We start from the raw sequence: 11,936 nt of genomic DNA on the forward strand, positions 1-11,936 counted from the left end.
ACCTTTGACGGTCACTTTGAATCCGACCTTCAGACTCTTGCAGCTCATCAAGCTTCCTCTTCATGCCCGTCGAATAGTTGTTTGCAAGCACGTGCAAACTTCTATTCTCATACTTCAGCTGCTTAAATTCGTCCAAAACTCAATCCCCCTTTACTTTATTGTTCAATTTAGTTAGAAATCAATTTAGTTTGTGTTTTTAAGAGTCTTGAGTCAAGTTACAACTTAATTTCGTCCAAATTTGTGTTTATACTCAAAACTGCCCAGAAAGTGGTTTTTAGGCAGATTTGAGTGTGTTTGTGCTGTTTTGAGTCTTTTAGTTTGTTTGAGTGTTTTAAAGTTTAGTTTTGCATTCTTTGAGTTTAGTATAGTGTTTTATATTGTGTTTTTACGTTTTTGAGTCAAATCCAAGTGAGTAACAATCCCTTCTAATCCCCGGTCCAGAACGATCCCTACTTACACTTATACAACAAATTGTCAAAAAGAGGGTTTAATTTGTGTGCGTATAAATCACGCACCCCTTACCCTCTCCGACTTCGGTTAGAGAGGTTCGTTCGTTTCTTGGCCATGCAGGTTTCTATCGTAGGTTTATCAAAGATTTCTCAAAAGTGGCACAACCTCTTTGCCGCCTCCTACAAAAAGACGTGGCGTTTGAATTCACTAGGGACTTGCTTGATTGCATCAAGGAGCGGAATGTTGACTTGAACTTTCCTAAAGGTTTCCAAAATGTCCTTTTCACTCTCCTCCTTCTTTGATTGGCTAAACCTGCTAGGAAAGGGCACGTTTAGTGGAATAGAACTTGACAAAGTCGAATTTGGACTTACCTTAGGCATGTTGGACGGTTTTGGCACAATAGGGGGCTGCGGCAAAGATTCTTTCACCCTTGCCGTGGCCTTTATTCCTTGTTCCTCCTCTTCTTGCAGCAACACGTCCTCTTCTTGACTTGTTTTGGACGTGCTTGGGGTGGTTCCGACCTCCTTACCACTTCTCAACATGATTGCCTTGGCAGATTCGAATCCTCCCTTTGGATTGACAATGGTTGAGCTAGGGAGATTGCCTTTGTCTCGGAATTGTCCTACAAACTCCGCAATCTGCCCAATTTGTTTCTCCAAGTGATCCACCCTTTTGTCTTGGTTTTGCATGGCTTTGGTTTGATTCTCTTGCCCTTGAGACAAATTGGTAAGTAATTTAAGAAGTGTTTCATTGTCCGACGACGTACCTTGATTGTTTTGGGCAAATTGGTAAGTCTAAAGCCTCCTTGTTGTTGAGGTTGTTGAGGCTCCCTCCACTTGAAGTTTGGATGGTCTCTCCAACCCGGATTGTATGTGTTGGAATATGGATCATTCCTTGGTTGATTGTGGCTTGGAAATCCAATGGCAATTGCACTCTCCCATCCCCCATTCTCAATCAATTGAGGGCATCTTTCCGAAGGATGTCCTTGGATAGAACATACACCACATACAATCGGTTCTTGTATCTTCATTCCTTCGGCCATCTGAGACACAATAGAAGTAAGATTAGCTATCTGAGATTGAATATCGGATTGAGAACCTACCTCATTCAAGTGTTGCCGTGGGGGGTCCCTTTGCCCAAGTCCTTCATATTGTTGTGCATTTAGAGCACGGTTTGCGATTAGGGTCTTGGCTGCCATAGGAGTTTTGTCTACCAATGCACCTCCCGCCGAAGCATCGAGCATTTGCCTTTCAATGGGAAGAAGGCCCTCATAGAAATATTGAAGGAGAAGCTCCTCCTTCATTTGATGTTGAGGACATGATGCAACAAGGGCTTTAAAACGCTCGTAGTATGCCGGAAAAGATTCTCCTTGACTTTGTTGGATTCCGCTAATTTTCTTCCTCAAGAGAATGACTCTTGAAGTAGGGAAGAACTTCTCCAAGAACGCTCTCTTCATGCTCTCCCAAGAAGTAACGGTCCCGGGTGCCAATTCATAAGGCCAATCCTTAGCCTTTTCCACAAGAGAGAATGGAAAAGCTTTCATCATTAGAATGTTCCCATCGACATTTATGGGTGTCATGCTCGAACAAACAACCTCGAACTCCTTGAGATGCTTGTTGGGATCTTCCATAAAGCCCATGGTATTTCTGAATGTGGTGCAACAAGCTTGACTTCAACTCAAATTCATCGGTCTTGCCTTGGGCAGCCGCGGGGTATTGAATGCATAATGGTGCGGCATTGGCCAACCCCGAGGCCGAAAGCTCTTTAATGGTCCGATTGTCCGCTGCCATTACTTCTTCTTCCACACTTTCAAACTCAGATTCGGCCTCTGAACTTGAACTAGGTTCACTAGGTTCACTAGGTTCGGGATGCCTCCTCTTTCTTCTCAAATCACGTTCAAAATCGTCGTTAAAGTCCAAGATATGTGCATGCACAGTTTGAGAACTCCGCGTCATGCACTAGTACCTAAACCAAGAAAACAAAACAAAATAAGAAAACTAGGTAAATTACACTAAAAACATACGGCAAAAACACAAGGGATTAGCAATTTTGCTAATCCCCGGCAACGGCGCCAAAATTTGATGCGAAAATAGTTAAGCACACAAATTAACCCTCTTGTTGTCAAATTGTAGTAAGGATGCAAGTAGGGATCGTTCTAGACCGGGGATTAGGAGGGCTTGCTAAAACCTCTAAATTGACTCAAAAACATAAAAACAAAGTTAAAAACGTTCACAAAGACTCAAAGGACTCAAAACAAGTTCAAAAGACTCAAAACTGCCTAAAAACACTAACTAGGCAGTTTCTGACCTTAAACCCAATGTTGGACGAATTTAAGATTATGGCTTGATTCAAAACACTTTAAAACATAAACTAAACAGATTTTAAGCACCAAGGAACAAGAAAGTAAAGGGTGGTTTTGATTTGACGAAAATTGAATTAACAAAACAAGTTAATAAACTAGGCAGGTTGTATAAACGGATTTGAGAAACAAGATGATGGATGGATTAGTTAGAGGTCCATTCTCCACACATGATACATTTATATATGAATCGATTCTCCAATTGTTTTTCATTAACTATGATGCTCAACACCCCAAGTTAACCGTGATGCACTAATTAACTCTCAAATTTTCCTTATGTTATTGAATTGGATGATGCATGCGACAATTCAAATCATTCTCCAATGGTTCTCAACATGAATGCATAGAAGAGATACAATGAGAGATCATTATGCTCTATGAAAATTATAAGTGTTGACGAGGCAATTGTAACTATGAATGCATGATACTTTTGCCAAGAATTCAATTAACGCGGTTGTGACTAGCAACCTTCACTACTCATGTTTATAAACTTGTGACGATTAGGTGAAACTCGTTTATAAACTAGCATCGAGTTTATGCATGAAGACTAAGTATGCATCCCTAATCAACATACAAAAACAAGTTTTTAATAAACATGATAATTGAATTGCAATCACAACTTAACAAATCACAATTGGAAGAAATCAATTCATATTTCAAACATGTTCATGGCTTCAAACTTTCCCCTAACTAATTAGGGGTTTAGCCACTCATGATTACAACAAACTTAGAGAGTAATAACAAAGTAAACATTGAAAACAAGAATCGAAGTACACCTAAAAATTCCAACAACTCAATCTTGAATTGTATGAACGTTTAGGCCTCTTCTCCTCTAGTTGCTGCGGCACAAGGGGTTTTGGTGAGTTTTGGGGGTTATGGATGATGTAGAATGATGTGTTTAGGGTAGGGATGGATGTAGGGGAAGGCAAGGAGTGTTTTTGGGCAGAAAATATGAAGAATGGTGAAGTATGGCTGTGTTAGAGAGAGGGAATGAATTTCTGGCGTGAATGAATGTGTATGAATGATTGTGAATGAATTGTGGCTGAAATGCATGCTTATTTATAGGTAAATAAGAGGGAACATGACAGCTAGGAGGTGGGTGGAAATCTGAAATGGTGATGGGAGATGCATGTGGCTGATTTATGCATGTGATTAAAGGGTGGAATGAATGGAATGCAATCTGAAATGGGAGATGGAATGGGATGCATGGCAATGATGGTGTTTGTGTGAATGATGGCAGATTGTGTGGATGAATGATTAAGGTCTTGTAAGGGTGGAAATGCATGTGGAGTGCATGGTTGTGTTGGTTGAATTAAAGAATGGGAATGCAATCTGAAATACATGTGAATTATGACTAGAGTAATGATGATGAATGCATGTGCAAAGGAAGTGGATTTTCTGCAAATGCAAGGTGAATGTGCATGGCTGAAAATGCATGTGAAATCATGTGAAAATCTGGAGTGGGAATTGCATGTGAAAGCATGTGAAAATCTGGAGTGGGAATTGCATGTGCACGGAAAAGAGGAAGGTTTTGATGTGTGAATGGGATTTTGAATGATTAAGTGGCTGAATTGGATTAAAGAATGGGAGAAGTGCATGTGCTGAAATGATGGTGTGGAATGATGGAAAGCCACGGCAAGGGATGTATTTTCTGAATGAATGAAGGCAAGTTGTGTGGAAGGGTGATTAGGAATGCATGTGGGTGTTTTGGTGACTGAAATGATGAAGTGGGATGGATATGTGGCTGCAATGATGAAATGGATGGGAGTGCATGTGGCTTGGGTGGAATGAAGTGTGATGCAATCTGAAATGGGAGAGCATGTGGGTGGAAATGCATGTGGGTGAATGTGTGGCTGCATGGTTGAATGATTAAAGGGGCATGTGGGTTGGAAATGCATGTGGAGTGGCTGGAATGAAGTGTGTATAAAAGGCTAGAATCTGATTTACTGAGAATGGCATTTGTTTTGAACGTTGTTTCCTTATTTTCCACCTCCAAATCAGGTTTTCATTACTTTAAAATATGGCTGAGAGGATGACAAACAAGGTAAGTGTTTAAGGTAAGTTAAATGGCTCAAATCTGATGTAAATGGTATTTCCACATATGGCATGTGTTTTGAGCGTTTTTTTCCTTGTTTTCACAACTTGCAAATCAGGTTTACACCTTCTTGCCTTGTGTAGAACCACCCAATATGGCCGAATTGCACCACTTCCCTTCCACATCTTTTCCTGAAATTCCAGCAGCCAAATTAGTCCTAGATTCCTCATTTGGATTCCAAATTAACTCCCCAGAATCCTCTCCACGTTTGGAATAATGCTCAGCTACCAAAAGAAGTGTTTTTACTTCATTTGCCTTCCAATTGATCCTATTACACACTTGGGTGATAAGTGAATGGTTTGGTCTTCAATTTTGTCCATCTACTTGGCTTTAAGCATATGATATCCATTCCCATCTCTAATTTGCTCCAAAATGCTCCAAAATGCATCTTTTTGCTTCCTTAGCCATATGAACCTAAAAACCCACGAAAATGGCTTAAACGACTAAAACAACTATGAATTAACAATATAAATGCACGAAAACAAGCTAAGTAAGTCGCCTAAATATGCTCCTATCAAATTCCCCCACACTTAGCTTTTGCTAGTCCTCGAGCAAAACAAAACGAAAGAAACCAAAAACAAAACAAAACACAATCTAAACCTTCCAACATGTATCTCAGGGATTTCAAACGAACATGACATAATATAGAACATCATTCCCACAACATTTAGCTTTCTTTACACTTCAACAAACACTTAATCATAGTTACCATTCACTAGTTCGCATTTAATCAATCAAAACACATTTGGAATGTAGTAACATGCCTTAGAGAATTTCCTCAATTCCTCACTAGAATGCACTCTATTTTCACACAGATTTTCTAACTTCACACCCTACACTAGGTAAATGTGAGAAGATTGATGTAAATATGAATTCTAACACTCACATATGTTATATCAAAGAAAGCATTTTCTGGGTTTACGATAATGACATGAATATGATCTCATGAATGGAATGCTACTACTTAGAAGGAGAACCAATGATTCCATATGCTCATACCAAATTCAAACTCCACATATTGAATACATAACATCAAGATAGAAGTTGAGGGTTGTAACGGGGCTAAGAGTAATGGCTAACAAGGAAAAGCAAAGGACGAACAAAGGTTCTTAAAGCAATAGGAAGCAAAGTAATGAAATTGACACTTAAACTCACTTTTAATGGCAGAAATCAACTTTTAAACATAAGGGAAGATTCATGCACAATTAGGGTCAAATTCACTCTTTTGGACCCTTCCTTCAATAACCAACACTTGTGAGAGCATTCTCACATATGTTTCAACTCTATTTCTTTCTTTTCAACACTTTTCTATTTTCTTTTTATTAATTTTTTATTTTTTTTTATTTTTTTTATTTCATTCTTTGGCCGTGCCCTATTATCTTCCCCCACACTCATTTTCTGCAATATATTGATCAAAAGGAGTTAATTCTAAATCATGCTTCACTATCCTTTAAGAACAAGGGTATGGGAAGTCCTAATCTAGGCTAGGTAAGGATAATGTGGCTAACAAAGAAAATAAGCTTGAAAAGGCTCAAAAAGGGGTAATCCTACAATACATGTGAAAAGGGATAGGCTTTTTGGCTTTGGCTTGACTAACAACTTCATCTTATTGTATGTTATGCAATCAATATCATGCTTTGAATGAAATGGGCATGAGTTCTAGTATTTGGAACTATAATGAAATGCATTCCAAGTAGCAACCAAGCAAAGAATGATGAGATCATGCAACGACTTTAGAAAACAAGAAATCACAAATTTATACTCTCCAAAGAACGTTATAGGCTCAAGTCTCACAAGGATGTAGCTTTAGTTTGAGTTTATTCCTTCAAGCATGTTACAAAAACTGATTTTCTCTTTTTGTGATTACATGTGAATTCATAAGCTATAACCATAACCAAGCATAAACCAAAGCGCAAATCAACTTCCAGCCATGTTTACAACATTCTTTAATAGTCATGCAATTAAAACCAAATCCTCATCATTGTGTTGGAAGGTACCCTAAGACACAAAAACAACTCTTTTTTGGGTTTTTTGAAACAATTTTTCAAATTTTTATGGGATTTTCGAATTTTTAAGTCAAAACACACTAAAACAATTTAAAAACACTTAAAAACAGCAAGAAACAACATTAGAAGTTATGGTGGATAAATGATGCGAGAATTATACGCACACAAATTAAACCCTCTTTTTATCAATTGTAGTGAAGAATGTAAGTAGGGATCGTTCTGGACCGGGGATTAGGAGGGATTATTAATCACTTGGATTTGACTCAAAAACGTAAAAACACAATATAAAACACTATACTAGACTCAAGGAATGCAAAACTAACTTTAAATCACCAAAACAAACCAAAAGACTCAAAACAGCACCAAAACCCTCAAAACTGCCTTAAAAACACAATCTGGGCAGTTTTGAACACTAGACACAACTTTGGACGAAAATTGGTTTTAACTTGACCTAATGATAAGTCATATTTTGCATGCATCTATATCTCCCTTATTTGGCGTCTTTGTGATGTTTTGGATTAAACTAGTTGCGTTTTACATTGTTTTGTGTTAGTGTGCAGCCAAGAGTGTACTAAGATCAAAGGGAAAGCAAATGAAGTAAAAACATTCCAGAAATGATGTGAAGTGTTAAATGGTGCAATTCGGCCATATTGAGTGATTCTAAACAAAGCAAGCATTGAAATCAGTTTATGTGGTTTCAACACCAAAACATGCATTCACATGCATGATCACAACCTAACCGTGCGTTTCCATGTGATCCCAAGTCAAATTATGCAACTCTAATACCAAAACATGCATTCACATGCATGATTCAGAATCTGCCCGTGCATTCCATCACCTTTCTCCATTCCACATTTCAGAAATCCACATGCATTTGGATTAAACAAACCACATATCTGCAGATCATGTCCACTCCTTGCAGCCATCATTTCAGAAATCCATTTCATCCCATCATTCCATGTGATTCCAACCCATCCCTTTGTCCATGCCGTGTGTTCTTCCCATTTTCAGATTTGTATAAACATTTTCTGGTGCTCCAATTGACCTTTGCAGGTTCCACTCACTTGTGGCAGCAAGGGCACATGCATTTTACTTAAAGAAACCACATCTGTGCAGACCTTGTCCATGCCGTGAGAACAACACTCAGAAACCCATCATTCCATCTGATTTATGCTCTGCCATCTGAGTTAAACAACTCCTAGATCCAATCTGAATGTTGGGGGATCACGCACAGCCTATTACACTCCATTTTCTGCCCATAACACTCACTCCCTCTCTCTCGGATTTCATTCCATTACACAAAATCTCCCTCTCCATACCATTGCATTCTACATTATTTTCCTTTCACAGAAACTGCCCATATTCTCTCCCTTTCCCATCCGCAAGTCTTATTCATCATCCAGTCCATTACACACCCTTAAACCTCTCCCATTTCACTCCATTCTCTGTCCAATTTCTGTCCAAGGGCAGAAACCATTCAACCAAGCCACTCTACCTTCATCCGCACCACATTTTGGAGAAGCAACACCAAGGAACTCTTCAAGGACTTCAACATCAGTTTTACTTCAAGGGTTTCTCCTTCTTAATCTTATGTTCACTCATGTTATTTATTTTGATGTTAAACCTTTGTAAACATGAAGTGTAACTAATCCTCCTCTAGGGATTCGATGTAACCTTGCAAAGTTTGCCATGTAATTAAGTTAGAATGCTCAGTTTGTCCATCTATTTCTTGTTTCATTTTCTGTTTTAATGGTGACTTAATGTATTGATTTTAATGTTTGATCATCATTTGAATTAATCACTAAGTTGTGTAGCCAAGATTAAAGCACACATCATGCATAATCTTGGTAGATATGTGAATGAATGAAGGGAGTGTTTAGCACACATCCTGCCAAGTTACTCCCTTTGGTTTTATGAAAGTTTCTTGTACATTACATAATCTTGATTATGAACCAAAGTTGCACATCACAATTAGGTTCATGATTAGAGACATTTGATCAAATCCACACATCATATGGTTGATCGTATCCAAGTGAAACAAACTCAAGAAATAGGTAGATGAATGAGTATAAACTAACTTGACAAACATGAACTTAGTTGAGCAATGGTGAAACCGAATCCCTAGCTTCATTTCCATTGATACTATCCTATTCTATTAGTTGTTGATTCATTTAGTTGTGTTTACTTCTTTTATTTATGCTTTCAAGTTACAACAACAAATCTGCATAGTTTGATTAGTTTGATTCAAATCTGCCTATTTAGACTAGTTTGATTCATTTCTTAGAGTTTTAAGCAAAGCAAGTGATTACATAGGTCCAATTAGTCCCTGTGGATTCGACACCCTTACTTGTGCCATTATATTAAACATATTCTAGCATTAGGAAGGAATATTACATCAACAAAAATGGCGCCGTTGCCGGGGACTGATTTCAGTCCCTTGTAATTGCTTGTTTGCTTGTTTGCTATTTTGATTAGTGTCAAGGTTCATAACTTGTCGATTTGATAATTGGAAGTTGATTTAAGTTGCATACATTTCAGGTGTGGAAAAGAATCCCTTAGCCATTCCATTATCCATTGGTTTACATCAACTTGCTTTACAATCTGCTTTTGTTATAATCTGACCATTTAATTGCATTTCGTCCAAATACAATTTCTCCCCATAGTTTGTTAAGTCTTAAGCTTAGAATCTGTCTTATCTTGTGTTTTGAAGCATTTTGAGTCAAGCTCAAACCTAATTTTCGTCCAAAATTGAGTTTAGTGTCAAAACTGCCCAATTTGTGTTTTTAGGCAGTTTTGAGAGTTTTTAGCTTGTTTTGAGTCTTGTGAATCTGTTTTGAGTCCTTTGAGTCTTTGTTTTGTCCAAATTAGTTAGAAAGTGTTTTGATTTGTGTTTATAAGTGTTTTGATTCAAGTTTCCATCCAATTTCGTCCAAATTAGTGTAGGTGCTCAAAACTGCCCAGAAAGTGGTTTTTAGGCAATTTTGAGTCTTCTAGTTGCTGTTTTGGGTTTTAGGATTGTTTAAGTGTTCTAAGAGTTTAGTTCCACATCCCTTGAGTCTTTTCAAACGTTTTTAAGTTTATTTTTGTTCTTTTCATTGTTGTTTGCTTCTTGATTTTCATTCACACTTGTGTTACTTTGTTTCAGGTAGTATATGTCAAATAAACTTGTTGAGTTAGGCCAAAGAATTGAAAGATTAAAGGGCCACACTTTGGACAACTTTGTGCCATTAAGTCCATCCTTTGGCCGTGAGGAAGAGGAAGGGAATTCACCTAGTTCAACAAGTAAAGAATCTGAGCAATTTGATTGGGCAAGAGAGGAAGAGATGGCGGGCAACGAAGATGAACTTCGAGCTTTGGAGGACTTTGCTCAACCAATCATACCAAATTCACCTTCATGCATCTTGCTGCCCACAGAAGCTAGAAACTATGATCTCAAATCTTCACATTTCCATATGTTTCCTTCATTTTATGGCTTACCTAATGAAGACCCTTTAGCTCACATTAAAGAGTTTTACAATGTTGTGAGTGGTTTACCTTTGCAGGGAGTGAGTGAAGCGAATTTGAGGATGAGAGTGTTTCCTTACACCTTGAAAGATAGGGCCAAGAGTTGGTTGATGACTCTAACACCAGGTTCCCTCACTACATGGGATGCCGTGGCTAAGAAGTTCTTAGAGAAATTCTTTTCCACTCAAAAGACAGCCACATTAAGGGGACAAATCTTCAACTTCAAACAAGATGATGGTGAACCTTTCAATGAGTGTTGGGAGCGTTTTAAAGGCCTCTTGATACAATGTCCACACCATGGGTTACCTTTTCACTTACAAATGCAAATTTTCTATGATGGACTAACCCAAAATTGTCAATCAACTGTTGATAATGCAACAGGTGGAGCATTGAAGAAAAAGAATGCTCAAGAGTCATATAACATTTATGAGATATTGGGGTCTAATGCTCAACACAAAGATTTAAGGGGTAAGAAAGTTGGAGTTTATGAAACAAGTTCTAACCATGAGCTTTTGTTGCAGGTAGCTAACCTAGAAAGGAAGCTTGAATCCGTGCTCAACATGGTGCCAAAAGCTAATGAAGTGTGTGCCATTTGCAACATACCAAGCCATCCTACTCACCAATGTCCATCTAGGGAAGCTTACCCCGAGTATGTTCAAGAACAAGTGAACCTCATGAATTCTTACAACCAAAGACCAAGGAATGATATGTATTCCAATACATATAACCCGAGTTGGAGAGATCATCCCAACTTTTCATGGAAGAACAACAATCCAATCCAAAATTTCCAACCAAAACCTGCCACTACCCTTGAGGACACAGTTAAATTGTTAGCCCAAAACACCTTGCAATTCCAACATTCCACCAATAGCGCACTCCAACAACATTCAGCCGCCCTAACCAAAATGGAGACACAATTGGGGCAGATTGCAGATGCCTTGAACCAAAGAGAGGTTGGGAAGTTTCCAAGCCAACCCGTGATACTCCAAAGGAACCAAGAGCAAGCCAAAGCAATCACTACACTTAGAAGTGGTAAGGTTATTGATAATAGAGTTGGCAATGAAGTTACTAATGAATATGATCATGTGAATGCAGGTGTCACTCAAGGAGACAATGAGAAATCAATTGAGGAACCAAGCCATGCCACTTCCTCACTAGAAGCACCAAATCTTCACAAGGCCAAGAAACCATACACTCCACCAATACCATTCCCTGGAAGACTTGCCAAGAGCAAGCAGGATAAGTCATTCAAAGAAATTTTTGATATACTAAGCAAAGTGAATGTTAACTTACCTTTGCTTGATGTCATTAGGAACATGCCGGCATATGGGAAGTTCTTCAAGGAGTTAAACAGTTACAAAAGGAAGTATGGACCACATGAGAAGGTTGTGGTGTCTGAAAATGTGAGTGCAGTTTTGCAAAGAAAACTTCCACCAAAGCTCAAGGATCCAGGAAGTTTCTCTATCAACATCACCATAGGGGACAAGAAAGTAGAGAAGGCAATGCTTGATTTGGGTGCTAG

The 11,936-nt window shown here is 38.4% G+C and overlaps 1 non-coding gene across 1 annotated transcript; it reads right to left on the reverse strand.

The window, feature by feature from the left end:
- Positions 1–10,607: 10,607 nt before the first annotated feature.
- On the reverse strand, positions 10,608–10,718 carry LOC137711765 (small nucleolar RNA R71). The gene has a single exon (XR_011065112.1). It is a non-coding gene; the product is annotated as a small nucleolar RNA R71 (small nucleolar RNA).
- Positions 10,719–11,936: the final 1,218 nt, after the last annotated feature.

The sequence above is a fragment of the Pyrus communis genome, chromosome 12, assembly GCF_963583255.1.
Source record: "Pyrus communis chromosome 12, drPyrComm1.1, whole genome shotgun sequence".
Taxonomy (NCBI): domain Eukaryota; kingdom Viridiplantae; phylum Streptophyta; class Magnoliopsida; order Rosales; family Rosaceae; genus Pyrus; species Pyrus communis.